The sequence below is a fragment of the Bradysia coprophila genome, unplaced genomic scaffold (assembly GCF_014529535.1).
Source record: "Bradysia coprophila strain Holo2 unplaced genomic scaffold, BU_Bcop_v1 contig_729, whole genome shotgun sequence".
Taxonomy (NCBI): domain Eukaryota; kingdom Metazoa; phylum Arthropoda; class Insecta; order Diptera; family Sciaridae; genus Bradysia; species Bradysia coprophila.
This window is the reverse complement of record NW_023503968.1, coordinates 1,903-18,229: the sequence shown is the minus strand read 5'-3', so window position 1 is coordinate 18,229 and position 16,327 is coordinate 1,903. Positions and strand designations below refer to the sequence as shown.

The 16,327-nt window shown below is 35.5% G+C and overlaps 1 pseudogene; it reads right to left on the bottom strand.

Moving 5' to 3' along the window:
• Nucleotides 1-5,790: 5,790 nt before the first annotated feature.
• On the bottom strand, nucleotides 5,791-15,676 carry LOC119083970 (annotated as a pseudogene).
• Nucleotides 15,677-16,327: the final 651 nt, after the last annotated feature.

Genomic DNA, 16,327 nt, shown 5'->3' with positions numbered 1-16,327 from the left:
TCATGCCGACGCAATTTGAAATTAATGTTATTGATTAGCTCGGCAATATTTATCAATAAGAATCAGTAGTGAAATGTTGAGGTTCTATTTTTAACATTAAAAACTGTGTAAATAAAACTAAACAAATCGACGTCATTCTTCCAGATAGCGGTACAAGTCGGTGCTCCACGACTTAATGTAAAACCGTAAGAGCTATCAATTTTATCAATTTTGATTAATTCGTATCCATGTACCAATAAACAAGCAATAAACGGTCTCAAATCTATTGTCTTCTGAGACGTTTTCGAACTTTTGAGACTTATTCTTAAAAGGTAGTAAATGCGGTTGTTAGGTAAGAGCAATTATTTTAGGTATAGTCTTATGACATGCGAAGTAGTTTAAGTCATCTGTTATCGATAAATACATTGGAAATAAGGATTTTGTATCAAACACTAAAACATAGTCTATTGTAATGATTACTACCGTTTGTGAAATGTTAATTAAAAGAAATGGAAGACTTGCAGTTTTGAACAACGTTCAATAGTTTACAGTAAAAATAAATTCTAAAACGGCAAGTTTATCGGTTCAGTCATTAAATCTGTTACTTCTTTTGTTAGGATAAAAATAATAGTATATTACTTCCGAGGTTCCAAGTTGTTTATTTGATAAGTGGGGTGTTACAGCCCGACCCGAAGGGGAGGGCTGTATTCCCCACTTATCAAATAAACAACTTGGAACCTCGTAAGTACAATGCTTTACGTGATTGGGCAATGTAAATGAAAATGAAACATGCCGTAACACGTAAAATCTAATACAGCGGTGAACTTTTACAATTGCTTTGTGCTATAAAAGAGAGCACAAGCTAGTGCTCATCATTTATTTTAAATAAACTTTATTGGCAAGAGATCTGCTTCAACCCAGTAATTTGTAATTTCGAAAGAAATTACCTCGTTCTTATAGCACATTTTGTGCTCTAACATTTAATACTCTAGATTCACAGTTCCAGAAATCTACTTTTTCCAAAATTAAAATGCTGTGAGATATCAAATGTGTCATGCCGATACAATTTGCTTTTCAATGACTATTATCGATTAGCTCGGCTGATGTATGATGCGTTATATCAAAGGCTCTAAACCATCAGCCACAAGATCAACATTTTTATCTGTCAAAAACGGTCCCTAACAGCCGTCGTTTGTTTACATTTTGTATGGAGAACTTCTAACCGTTTTGGACAGAAAAAAAATGTTGATCTTTTGCCTGGTTTCGTGGTCAGTGGCATTTGTTCAGATAAACATGTTAGTCGGCGCATATAGTAGCGGTGAACTTTTAAACATGCTTTGTACTATAAAAGGGAGCACAAGCTAGTGTTCATCATTGATCTTCATAAAACTTATTTGTAACAAGTAATCTGCTTCGACCCAATCATTCCAGACGAAATTACTAATAAAAACTGATAATAATTGGACTAAATTACCTCTGTTCTTGTGGCTCGTTTTGTGATCTAAAATATGATACTTTAGATTCACAGTTCCAGAAATCTACTTTTTCCAATATTTAAATTCTGGGAAAAATCAAATGTTTCACACCGATGAAGTTTTATTTGCAATGAATATTATAGATTAGCTCGGCAGTATTTATCAATAAAAATCGGCAACATCAAACATTATCAAAAATTTAAATCTGGTTTCGTTTAATAGTTATTTATGTAACAAGAATCGTATGGAGGTATATTATCGCACTAGATGTCAGATTATATCGTGTGCGATAATCTATCAGCATACAACTCGTGTTGCATACAACGTTTTATATAATGAAGAAAATCGAAAAAATACCGATGATAATCAGGTACATGTCGCTGGCATCGCCACCATTTAGTGCTGTGTCGAGTTATGGCTCATTTTAAAGGGCTCGTTTAGGGCTGACGAATAAAACCGGTCCCGAGTTTAGGGCTGTCGATTTACGTGAGTTATACCGTTTTGAAGTTTTCAAGCATGTCACTTAAGTGTTTTTGTCATAAACTGAATAGGTTTTTGACTTTCCACTCAATCTATGATTTGGGGCTAGTTTAGGGCTGACGATTGAAACCGGTCCCGAGTTTAGGGCTGCTCAAATACCATAGTTATTCAATTTTTTCTCAAAAAACATGTCATATTGGCAGTTTTGGATGTTATTCATAGTGTTCCTAGTTGAAAGTATATATTAACGTTTGGGGCTAGTTTAGGGCTGACAATTGAAGCCAATCCTGAGTTTGAGGGTGCTATCCCGCCAATGATATTCAGCTTTCTCTAAACACAAACATGTCATATTAGCTCTTTCAACGATATTCAAAAAGCGTCTGACTAAAATTATAGTCTATCGTTTAGGGCTCATTTAGGGCTGATGATTGAAACCGGTCCAGAGTTTGGAGCCGCTCAGTGACCAAAGTTATCCGATGATTAAGAAAAAAAGCATGTCATAATGGGCGTTTTGTTGATACACAATGTGTTTCTTAATTAAATCATAGCTTCACGCTTAGGGCTCATTTAGGGCTGACAATTGAATCCGACCTCAAGTCTAGGGATCTTGAACGAGCAAAGTTATTCGAGTTATCACCCATCAACTGTTCCATTGGAAATTTTCAAGATATCTGATGATCAGATTTCAAGTCTATGACGTGAATCCATCGTTGTCTCTGAGGTATTTTTCAACATTATTTCAAGAGCAACTACGGTATTAATTTTATTTGAACAGTTTCTCCTCTCGAAAACTAAGACCAAAGGCAGTGCTATTCTCTAGTCTTAAGTGCATTTTAGCATTCGTAGAACAATCATACTCAATAAGAGAGTCAATAACTTTATCTGATTTGTAGCGATAAACAAGCCTCTACCCCTATCGCTTAATGCAGCATTTTTATGGATCTTTTAATATGAGAGTGTTACTTTCAGAGTAAACCACTTCTCTTAGTTTTTGATGGATTGCTAACCTAAATACATGACTGGTTCCAAATTTTAGGAATAAACTAGCTCAAAACTGTTGATCAGTTGAAAATTAAAAATATTCTTCAGATATGCGAGAGCCCTCACAGTACCTCTATCCTTTATCTCTACGGCTAGATTAGAACGCAATACTACCAAGTCGTAACTTATTAGATATGGAATAAGTTCATCCGCTAAGCGACACAAATTCGTTCTGTAGTTCCAGAAATACTAGAACAATCATAACTTAGTCTATGTCAAAGTTCTACATTGCACACAGGCGGCGTAAGTTACAAATATCATCACTGAATTGCATTTCAGTCAGTAGCATTTTTTCAGACAACAGTGCAAGTCTGGGCACCGCATAGTAGCGGTGTTACGATTATTAGATCACCACGTAATGTAGAATATATATATAAGAGATATTTTGCTATTTATAATTCATTTGTACGAAACTACCGAATCAATTTCTATTTCAATGATAATTTGTTTCGATAAAGATTTAACTAAATTTCATCCATTCTATGCATACTTACACATACACCACAGATATAACATCTATCATACATAAAGAAAACTGTCGTCTTACCATAAAATAAGAACGATTGTGATAAATATAAAACTCCCCTCGTACTTATAAGTTTTTTTTTTCACTAAGATTAAACTTAGGGTTCTACTGCGATGATTCATAATCTTTTCTTCTTTTTCTTTTACGTCGCATTACACATACATTTGTAAAATGCTTTATGATGTGATGCTTTTGATGCGACTATGAATCGTATAAAATTATGTTTATTCCTAGCAGAAAGCCTTCGTAAAGTGTAACTAAGAAATGATCCGTATAGAAGGAAGTAACGGCTACTCTTTAAAAAACGGCTGATAATTTGTTACCGACAGCAACGACAAAATCGAACAATGAACTTGCTTAAGTTAGACGAATAGTAAAACAAAATAGACATTTTCTCCTCTACGCTAAAACTGCTGGAGCCTAAAAATTTCCCCTTAGATAATTTTGAGAAAAAATGATAATTGTATTTTCTCGGATACACAACACCCTGGAATTACAATCTCCAACTTTTGTTCTTTCATGTGTGCAATGTGTCAAATCGACGAAGAATAAAACTTTCGTTGGCCTATGATAATAGTCATTGACTATGGTCTCGAGTAATAGTCATTGACTATGGTCTCCGAGTTGAAAAGTATTTATCACTCGGTGGTATTTTGGTTACAGAAAAATCGGAAGAAAACTTTTTTTTAACTCCGCAATTCAGGTGCAAAAAGTTCTATCCCGTGGTGAGAAAATAACAATTTTCTCACCTGTTTTGTCACTTAGTTTTTATTTTCATTTTTAACAATGTCGCAATGAATTGATGTTTCATGTGTAAAACCACGCACATGTCGGGTAATATAGGAAATTTCGACTCGTTTGATTTACGGCCCTCGCTTGCTCACAACATCTTAACAACGATACTCCGTCATCACAAAAACATCGTAAAAAGAAAACTATCCGAACTATACATCCACTGTCTCACATATCGCGAAATGTTATATGTCTTCCTGATCACAAGACCCAGACAAAATGCGTAACAAATTGAAGGCATTCGTGCCATGTACAATTTTTGTACAATGGAAATAAAAGAACACGACGATAAAAGGGAGTATGTTATATATCATGTATGACCTGTTTTTGTCACTGATGGAATGACATTACTATTAAAATTGAATTGCTAAATCATGGTGACGTGAACTGTAATGAAGGAATGTTATATATTAAAAAAGAGGAAGAAAAAAAGTGCCTACAAACTGGTGTAAAATGCGGCAAAAAAGAATGAAATGAAATAGATGTGAGAGGAAGAATTTATACGGTTAATCCACAACAATGAGTGGATATGTCACGTTTTGGAATGAAATTTTTTTCCCTCGAACCAATTGGCATTGGTGTGACAGGGTTAAGTGAAAATGTCTAACAACAATGTAATTCAGGAAGATAGAAGATTTGAATGGGATTTTTTTTTCCGTTTCGATTGTCAATATTCATTTCGTTGATTCCTTCGAAACACATTTGTCTTTTACATTTTTCCACATATTTATTTCAAAAAAAAAGAAAGATGCAAAGCAATATCTTCACTTCAGATTATGGTATCCAAATCAGTGAAGCCACTCACTCATACATGAATGATGAATGTTTGCTCTATAAAACAACGAAAAATAAAATAAAAACAAAATCGATATCCCTTGGGCATTCAAAATGTTTTTTTAACAGCCTACATAAACTAACATAAAGTTTATGCAAAATTTCGTCGCTCGGCTTAGAGCCCCTCGTTATACTAGCATTTGGGTGTTAACATTTTGAAATGAAAAAGCTTTCAATTTTAACACCAAAATTCTCGAAAACTTCGTGAGAAAATTAACAGTTGTTGCATGGTTAAGCTTGCATTGCATAAATTCTCTTTTTTTTCCTGTTCAAACGATTTCATTCAGAGAATGAAGGAACATTCGAAACAAGACTTTTTGGGAATTGAAATTGTAAGTTAGGTGGAATTTTTGAATGCAAAGTGGTACTTAATTGTGACATTTGTTCAAACTTTTGGCTAGCATTCATTAATGTTCAACGAGTGCATTACTTACCGTTTGAGATACAGTTGCTCGTTTGTTAGAAAACTTCGAATGACTCTACGTAAAATGACAATGCACTGCAATAACCGAATAATTATAATAATGAGCTGTAATGCAACTAATGGAGTTCACTTCACATTTCTCTTTAATCCATCTTCTCGTATTTACAAATTTTGATTTTATGCAATGAGGAAATTAGCAAATGCTTTACAGTTTTCGTCTGACACGTAATGGACATTTAATCTACATCGTTGCTCGTGTTCCAAAAACTAACAGTAACATTGTCATCATCAAGATAGGAAGGTAACTTTTACAGTTTGCTCCTCCTGTATAGTAGTCATTCAAATAGTCTCTAATTGGTTCATCAGAAACGTTCAGCCAGTCTGAATTCATCTTAATATATTTCTCAGCTGTTTCTACAGTAGAACTACTTATTAAACCATGAGACAGCAAATCGTCCAACAGTGAGTCAAACTGAAAACGAGTCAAGTGATTCGAATTCAATTTATCTACGAAAGCCATTCAAACTTACTTCTTCCTCCAGTTCTTGCGTAGAAATTCGCCTGTGCCATGCTAAGACAATTTCCTCCGACACTCACTCTCTTAACTATTTCTTCTGCGCTGTATCTTTTTGTATATGATCTGATGCTCTTAATAACAGCCAACATACCCAATGGTCCTCCCGAATATATAGACGTAAAGTACGGTGTAATTTCCTGTTGACGTAGGTCGGTGTTTTGGAAGATTGTTAAAAGATTTGTTTCCAATGCCGTTGAGTGTTTTGAACATCCCAGTGCGTTGATGATCAATTTCCTTTCGGTCTGATCTTTGGTAGATATCAAATCATAATATAATTTCGAAAAGTAGTATGGATCAATTCGAACAGCCGAACAATAAACGGCTGATCTCAAGTTCCGGTGCGATGGCAATGCCGTCGACAACATATCTATTCATTTTTTCCATAAACAAATGAATTGCACCAACTAAGGTCCATTTCACAGGCCCAGTTGATAACTAACGTTCGAGCGTATTTATGATTATTGGCTCGCCTTGGACATCATCTAATGATTGAATTCGTACGCGAAGAGTTTGAATTACATTTATCAAAAAGCCCTGGAAGCAATGCAAACCGTTCAAACTAGGAGCTTTAAATTTTCAGTTGAATAGTCACCTTAAACAGTTCATAATTTTCCGAGCGAACATAAAATCTATTAATGTGTTGTAAGAGAGTTCATCGCCACCATCCAGGTATGTAGTCAGTTTCATTATTCAGATATCCAATCAATCCAAACGGAATCTTATAACTCAATTGATTTGCTCTGGCCAAGTTAAAGGCATCGTCAATTAATTGGGCTCGATTCAAGACTGGAATTGACTGATAGTTGCCATCATTCAATTCACTTATTATTAAATTCCAATTGACTTCGTCGTAATTGACTCCTGGTAAAATCCCGTTTGACGATAATTCAGTAAAATCCAGTCACTGGCAGACCACGTTTGTGTTGTCTGGCTGAACTTTAAAGGAGGGTGTTCTCTCGCGGGAAGAAACCATTCGTTACAATCATTGTTCTGTTGTTGCTATCGGCCGAAGAAGTTAAATGGAATTGACCACGATAAGTCAACATTTTCCGCATCATTGTCATCGTTCGGTATTAAATTAAATTTGCGTTGCGTTAGCGTAAATGTTCCTTCATCGTAATCCCGATTTACATTTACCACTGGATATCCTGTCTGATGAGTCCATGATTGCAATGTATCAACCAAATCGGATTTCGCCGGTAACATTTGCAAAGATTCCGAATAGCTCGTTTTCATTTGTTGCTCTGAATTTCCTACAAAAGTACTAAGTTTTCATCCGCCGTGAATCATTGCTAAAGATCCTATGTGGTGTAAGTCAACCTTCCACAAACGCTAAATGTTACTGATTAAATCTGTTACTTCTTCTGATCGATGATCAGATTAAGGGCAAAAGTTTCCCTACTCTGGATCAAATTTAACGAATAAAATCTTACGCTGTGTTTAACAATTCTGTAACTGCGTTAAAGAACCGCTCTTCGCCCAGTACATTAAAAAACATTCGAAGAAATGATCCGCCTGATGATATAAATTACAATTGTTATCTCTCAAAGTAATAACCAAAAATTGGTAGTGTACCTTTTGCGTACGCTATGTTATCATACAGTGCTAGTATATCACTCGGACTCTCTTTATATTGAGTCATCCGACGTGTCGTAAATAACGAGTCCGTAAACAATGCGTTCTGAACATCAGTTAATACAAATAAATCTTCGATTCTCCATTCAGATCGTATCTGCGAAAAATTGCTTTGTTTTAGATAAAAATGGGATTAATAATCACCAGATAATAGCGCTTTGCGGTGCGTTGTAAACATTATAGACTCAGCTCACCTTTCCAAAGGCGTACTGTTCAAAGAATCGAGCGAAGCCTTCCTTGAACCTATTGAAATAATAACCTTTTAGAGCAGAAAAACCCTACACAAAATGTTCACTGTACCAAACAAAGCTCCACCAATTATGTGTGACCAAATTTCCAAACCATTTATGTGCCACTTCATGTGCCATTGTACGGCTGTTTTCAATTCTATTGGTGTATGGTGCCGACTCTTCGTCAAATAAGAGACGTTCCTCTCTAAAACAAACGACATTACAACATCGCCATCCAGTACTTTCAACAACATACTTGTAAGTGATGAGACCCCAGTTTTCCATGGCATTAAAGTAAAAGTCTGGCAAGGCCACCTGATACAATTTCGGCAAAACATATTCAACCCTAACCGTTTCTTGAATTATGCTTAATAGTTCTTGTCCCAGATTCAACGCGTAGTTGGTATTATTTATCGCTTCTGGTCGTGAGTAAACTCTGAATTCGATGCCATTTTCGTTGGTATTTGTAATGTAATCGAATTTCGCTATCAACAAAACCGACAATGTATGATGAGAATTGTATTGGCTGGTGAATGTTACAAGAACAGAAATGAGAAGTTACTGAACCATCGACACTAAAAAAATTTGTTTTTTTTTTTTAACAAGAGCTCTGATAACACTTATGCATGTGACGACACGTAGAGCAAGCATAATTCGTATTTAAAAGTATTTTACACTTTGATACGAATACAATACTAATCACAAGCGTCTCGTCTCTTGGTGCTATTTGGAGTTGAGATTTTACTTTTTAGTAGATTCGAATAATGGATAATTCGACAACGCAGTGTAACTCTCATCATGAGTTATGTAGATCTCGTACGTGGCCTTTATGTAGGGCTCATCATAACAAGGGAATGCATGCCGAGCATTTGTAGCAGCAAATTGTGTGGCAGCTAGCCATCTAATTAAAATAAAACTATAAACGAATTCTACAGTACCAACGGCCACTTCACTTACATCAACTGATTGTCAGCATCCCTGTATGACGATCTGTAAAATCCCAGATTGTCGTCACGTAGCTCACCGCTATATTCTATTACAAGAAGATATTTCTGATTTGTCTGCAAGACACCGCTCACCAATCTTATTGTCACAAATTCTGTTACAGCACTATACTCGAAAGGTTGTATTTGAATTTCGGTTGCGCCGCTGAGTACATTCCAAAGTTTTACATCGTCGATTACTAGTTGTCTAGCATGTACAACAATCTCTGAAGTCTGTTCTCGCACAGCAACGGTTATTTCTACTCTTCCGGTAAAATTAAAATTTCCTTCATGAATATCGGTCTTCAGATGGATGACATAGTTTTCAGGGAAAGTTTTCGTTTGGCAGACGGTACGAAATCGATTCTTGTTGAAGTGAACTGAATGAAGCACTGGCGGCGGTGGTTATTATGTTTGGTATTAGCAATATCAAAAACCAGAGTGCAACAACACATCTTCTCGGCCTCGAATTTCAATCTAAACTAAGCCGCAAGATTAGCAACTAAAGAAAACTTGTTCGCTTAATCTAATCAGCATTGATGATAAATTCTTTATTATCACCGCAGATAGCCTCGTTTCTATTCATTCATTAGACATCGTATATTCGCGTAACTCTCTATTCTACTCCACAGCAAGCGGTGAATGTATTTCGATTTGTGATATCGCAGCGTTATCAACTATGAATTGATTGTATAGGTTGATATCTCATAACGCAATTCTTTAAAATATAAAAAAGTTTTATTTCAGATGATTCAGATGACCTACAGATTCATTATTAATTTAAGTATTTCACCAAACTGTCCTTCTACTTCCACACCTTTTTCACCGCACGTGAGTGAGTATGTTGTTTCATATAATTATAAAACAAAGTTTTTCATCGTCGGTTAAATTTAGCTTCGGTCCCTGTTGGAGACTGTTGCACATTTATACAATTATTTATTTAATAAATCCAACCTAAACGTACATCGAATATACATTCCATTAAACCAGACATTTATTCCAAGATAAAGTGTACCATACTAATGTCACCCTGTGCGCAACAAACTCTATCGGGTGGAATTACACATTCTTATATAAATAATACAAAGAGTACGAACAGTAGTTTCAAAGGTACTTTCCAGGCATCCGGAACGACTCTTTTGAATATGAAATCTATGCAAAAAGGGAAAATTTTATGCAAAATTGTTGTAGATGTATTTGGGAAGAGTGTTTCAGCGTGTATAGCCCATAAATCAGTGGTGGTCATGTAAATTATGGGGATGGAAGCTTTTGAGAAAATTGCGATTATCATAAATGTTTATTTTTCTGCGATTTAGTTCTTCTTTTCCACAAGAGATTTATGATTAAAAGGGTTTTTGAAAGCTTCGGTATATATTGAAAAATCTTAATTTCTTTAATAGATTTTCCAGATGAATAGACGTTGTAACGTATATGGTTTGGTATATAGTTTGCATAATTCAATTTTCTCAACTTTGATTTACAGCTATTGATTCAAAACCTTAGCACCTTTTAGCAATAATTAAATACATTTATTTGACACGTGTAATTAATTTGTATTATTGCCAAAATACCAAATTACCATTATTCCCCTCATACGTATTTATTACGATGTACAAATTATCTGTCACGTACCGAAGATTAATTTAAATGTTAACATGAATATCATAAAGACACCTTTTATATTACAAGCAATGGGTGGTTTATACATCTGTTGTCAACCAAACACACATATTAATAATACTTCTACACCAAACTATGAAATTAATTTTTAGTTGGTAAAAGCATCCGAATTCATTCAAAAGTTTCACAATTTGCACGGACTGTTTGGTGTCAATTGAAATGATATGTATAAGATGTGACATGAATGTTGAAAAATCTTACCGTTTCTATAGGGAAATGCCACACGGCAGAGTAAAATAACCAGGCAGTGGCGCTTGATTTCACTCTAGAGACCTGTATTATGTAGTAGCCTTATATTTTGCAAATACAATTGATTCATTTTTATGTCAGTGTTGACTTTTAATGTGACGTCTGGCGTTCCTCAAGGTAGCCATTTTGGCCCTCTTCTGTTCATATTGTTCATGAACGATGTCACGAAAGTTTTTTCTTCCTCTACTCATCTGTTGTATGCAGACGATTTGAAGATCTTCAAAGTGATCAAAACTGTACTTGATGCTACTGCTCTTCAGAGAGATTTGAACAGGTTCTTACGGTGGTGCGAAGTCAACCAGCTTTATTTAAACGTAAGAAAATGCAATGTGATGTCTTTCACTCGCAAAAGGTCAAAGATTGAATTCAATTACTCTATCAACGATACTGTGGTGACTCGCTTGAAACTGGTGAAAGACTTAGGAGTTCTCATGGATGAAAAAACTGACCTTTGGTAAACACGTCGAATACGTAATCGCCTAAGTCTTATTCGAATGCTCGGTTTTGTCATCAGGACTTGTAAGGAGTTTAAGAATGTCAAAACCTTGAAGAGTTTATATTTCGCACATGTGCGTTCGTATCTGGAATATGCTTCGGTCGTTTGGCACCCGTATCAAGAAACTTTCATTGATAGGATTGAATCGATTCAGAAGAAGTTTTTGATGTTTGCACTCAGACGATCAGTGAGACGTGACGAGAACTATAAACTTCCACCTTACATTGACAGATGTTGCTCCATCGACATTTGAACCGCTTGCTAGACGCAGGATAAATGCCTGTGCATTGTTTACTTTTGACCTTTTAAGTGGTGGTCTTGATTCATTTGAAATAACAAGAAGAATTACTCTAAAATCCTCGTCCCACTCGAGCTGACGATCTACTCATTGTCGATGAACACAGGACTAAGTATGGTTACCATGAACCAATAAATAACATGTGCTTGGAATTTAACCGTTTCTCACAGCTTCGGTTTCAGGGTATGCCGCGGAACTCATTCAAAACGACTGTTAGAATGTTGAAGATTCCAATCAAATTGAATGGTAAGATCAAAATGTCATGACTGATTTCATTTCACTTGCAAATATGCTGGACCTATGGTTCTTTTTCTAATCGGTATCGATTAGGTTATTTAGGTCTCACGACTTTAAAAAGTGGTCTCACGACTTAACTCCGAGTCTTATCGACTTGTGCCGAATCGAGCCAGTCTAGTCGACTGGCTCCCGCTAACCACTAACCGTTCATTTCCAGGTGGCTCAGAAAACGATCTATTGACGACTTTCTGGTTATTGGTCAAACGAGACGTGACTCACTCCTATGTGACGTTGTCGTGAATGTTTTATTTATGTTTTTGTTCTATTTTTTTTTCATTCAAACTTGACATGTATAATCTTTTTCTGTTCTTTTATTGTAAAATTAAAAATGCAAGTAGTCAGGGGGCGGATTGCCATTGACGAAATAAATAAATAAATAAACTTGATTTGAGTTCATTTTCATACAGTGTATAAGGTTCTTGACTTTTGGAAAAATGTACTGCTACTGCCTGGATTTTTTTTTCTCTGCCGTGGAAATGTTGTTTGGAAACTAGCAAGGACAGCAGATTTTTTTTTTTAAATTCTAGTACATTTTGCCGTTGAAGTTATTAATGTCAGCGCTCTATTTTTGTGAACCAACTTCAGTGAAGTTATTTCACTCCTATGACATTACATTTGATGGGTATTTTACCAGAGTGAAGTTATTGCATCTGAAAAAATTGGGGTGCAACGAGGGTTCCCTATGAATTTGTCGCTAGCTTTTCGCATTTTGAAGTTAAATTATTACAGTGAGATAAGAACTTCTGTGTGGTGTAGATATTAAAGAATCCACCCAAATAAATAAAAATGAATAAAGCAAAAACCCCAAATAAATGTTCAGACATTTACAATTTCTGCGAATACATTTTGACTCTATTTGGCCACTTTTCTTTCGGATGTGGCAGAGTCTGCCAGAATCAAACTGAGACAGACTGGTGAAAAAACACCCAGAAAATTCCTTAATTCGCTTATGTAAATACAATACGAATTAAATAAAAATCAATCTCACATATATAAGCATAATAGTTGGCAAAAGCATTGGTGAATATAAGTGCCATCACCGTGCTTGATTTAATAGCACATTACACTTGAATTAAATAAATTGCTCTTCACGTTCAGGCTTTGTGAAGAGCTCCACTTCAAATATACTTCAAGTAAACTTTCTCCGTGCCGTAGTTTTACAGACTTTTAAGGGGTTTTTACCATCATTCACGTATACGACAAAGTTATCAATAATATTTTGCAATGGGGAAAACAGTGTATTCTGCCTTTCATCATGCTCAGCTTTTTTATTATTAAAGTAGAGATGGTGTTTGAATGTGCACAATCACAAATATTCTGGTTAATATCAAACAGCAGGGGTTATCAAGTTATATGTGTGGTCTTGTCGTATACACACACACAAATAAATATAACCATCGATTCAAAACGTGTCGTACAATTAATTCAAGAATGCTTTTTGTTTTATTTTCATAGATAAAAGCATTTTGTCTGCATAATCATTAATCAATCGATATTTCCGTTTTACACATTGTTGTCGGTGTCTCTCCCACGTTTTTCCGGTTTCTCTTTTGATTGCTATCCATTCAAAATTCCATCCCCCCACTTTCATGGAAAAAGTTTAAAGTGCTGATGCATCGCTATTGCCACAGATTTAATGTCTGTTTGTTTATTGGATAAAGTAAATAAGGGTTCATCTCTCGTTTTTTGTTCAATCAGTTGCTAATGACAAGGAATAATTCAATTGGGAAAACCATTTTGCATTATAGCAAAGAAAATTTGGTGAGGCTGATTTTCCAATATTGACATGGATATAATATTCATTGTAATCAATAAGAAAATGTTTTATCTCCCATATTTTTCGTATACATTGTCTCTGTAGTATACTTTGTGTATGGAATGGATACGGTCATTAATCTTATATTTGTTGGATAAATAAAAAGGAATTTTATAGAGTGGAGATAAATCTTTGAACTTTAATGTGTCTCTGTTTTTATTCGGAGTTATAGAAGGATCATCATCCACTAGCTCTTAAATTAATGTGCATGTACGCATTTAAATTGTTTATAAATCGGACAATAACGTAAAGTTGAAGGGATTTTTGTTTTAATTCGATGGATTTATACAGGGGTCACACATTGTTGTGCTCCGCCCATTATGTAAGATATATCTGATTCTGTGAAGATCTGTGAAGATGGACATTTTTGTGGATTATATTCGTTCGGCTGCAGAAATAAACGACATACTCTGAATAAAGCCTGTATAGAAGGACAAGTTGAAAGAAATGAAGGAATAGATTAGAAATCAATCTCATGAAAGTACTTACATATCGTCTATCTCAAACCATAAGTATTTGCTAAAAACACAATGAAATTTCAGTGTGTTTTAGCAGATACGACGGTTTGTCGCGAGATAGACAATATGTGTATAACAGGAAATCCAAATTTACTTTCTTATTATATTTTCCTTTGATTAACTAAAATACACTTTTACTTTTCTCATTTTCTTTCATTCATCAAAATTTTGTATTGTCTAATAAATGATAATTAATAAGTTAATGTAAACAATAGAATAAATCCACTTATCAGAGACTATGACAACTAATTTTAACATATACACGTTGTTGAAGATGAGCCTGCACCACCAACTGAACAACCTGCACCTCCAGCTGCTCCTCCGGAGTCCGCCGAATCCACCAGTTAGACTCTTACACCCATTTCCACCAATTCCACCATTTCCACAAGTTCCACCGACGCCACCTGAGGCTCCTCCAGCTCCTCCAGTGCCTCCATTTTTTACCAGAAAGAATTGCGTTTCCACCTTTTCCTCCAGCTGCTCCATTACCGCCATTTTTACCACCTAGAAATACAAAAACATCAAGGTATATTTTTGGTGACTGTACATCCTAATGATAAATTTTGTCGATTAATTTAAATGACTTCTTAGTGAATCACTACTGTTTCTAATTGAATGAAAAATGACCAACTTTTTTAAATTAAAACCTTTAAATTTTCAATGATATCATCGAAAGTATGTATATAAAAAATAGGAAAGATAATTACCAGTGGCTGCACCACCAGCTCCACCAACTCCTCCAGAACCTGGTATTCCGGTATTTCCAGGAGCAGTTCCAGCAGCACAGCCTCCAATACCTCCTGCACCTCCATTACCACCAACAGATCCACCCAATCCTGTAGTTCCTGTACCTCCAGCTCCACCGACACCTCCTGCACCTCCAGAGCCATCAGTGCCACCAGATGCTCCGCCTTTTCCTCCAGCTCCACCTGGAAAACCTGGAGCACCTACTGCCGATTGCGAGCCGCCTATCCCTCCGACTCCACCAGCACCTCCATTTCCAGTTCCAACTCCGGCACCTCCATTACCACCAGGACATCCAGGACAACCAGGATCGCCTGCTGTACCTACTGATCCAGCACCGCCAGCTCCATTAGGAGGAGCTCCAACAGCTCCATTTGAAGCAGAACAAATCTGATTACAGGCTCCATCTGTAGCTGCAATATAGAACCCACCAACAGCCAAGAAAAGTATACATGCGGTCATCTTATTTTTCGAAATGTAAGTTTATTTTGAGAATTTGTAGTTGTAAGTTACTAAACACTTATTAGTAGTTTAATGATACCTGCAGAATTTCCGAGTCTTATATAGGTTTCAAATGAAAATTTTACAGAATTTTTTTTTGTTGTTTCTTTGCTCAGCCCGCAAAAGAATTATTTGGGTCTTATAATGTTATTGTTCGAAATATGCAAATATCTGATGATGAATTTATATGTGCAGCTGCAAATTTTATAGTGTTGATTTTGTGGGGTTTTGAGTTTGTGTGGAAATTTCTGATTGATACTCGTGAGCTCAGTGTCTTTGCTTATATTTTCCCCAATTCTTATCTTTGTTTTTATAATTTTCTGCGCCGTATTTTCAAGTAATTTCTGATTTACAATACATTTAACTTTGAAATGCGAGTCGTTGCTCACACTTTTTGATTAACCTGATTTACCATGATTAGCCAGTGATTAACCAGGTCAAACAAAGTAAATTAGCTACAAATCGTGATAAATCAATGAAATATATTCGTTTACCTTGGTAAATAACTATTTTTATCTTCCATGTGTGACTATTTCATACATTACTCGTTTCTGTATATAAACTCTAAGACATACTTTATTCTGGTTTTCTAGGGATATAATTCTATTATTACTCTTCTAGGGTAAATTTTATTTCCGTTTTTTTATTTTGAAGAAAAAAACCAGTGACCCGACGGAGATTCGAACACGGAACCTCTGACTTATGAACAAACTACGCTAACCATTTGACCACAGAGTCTTCGGGTATATCAG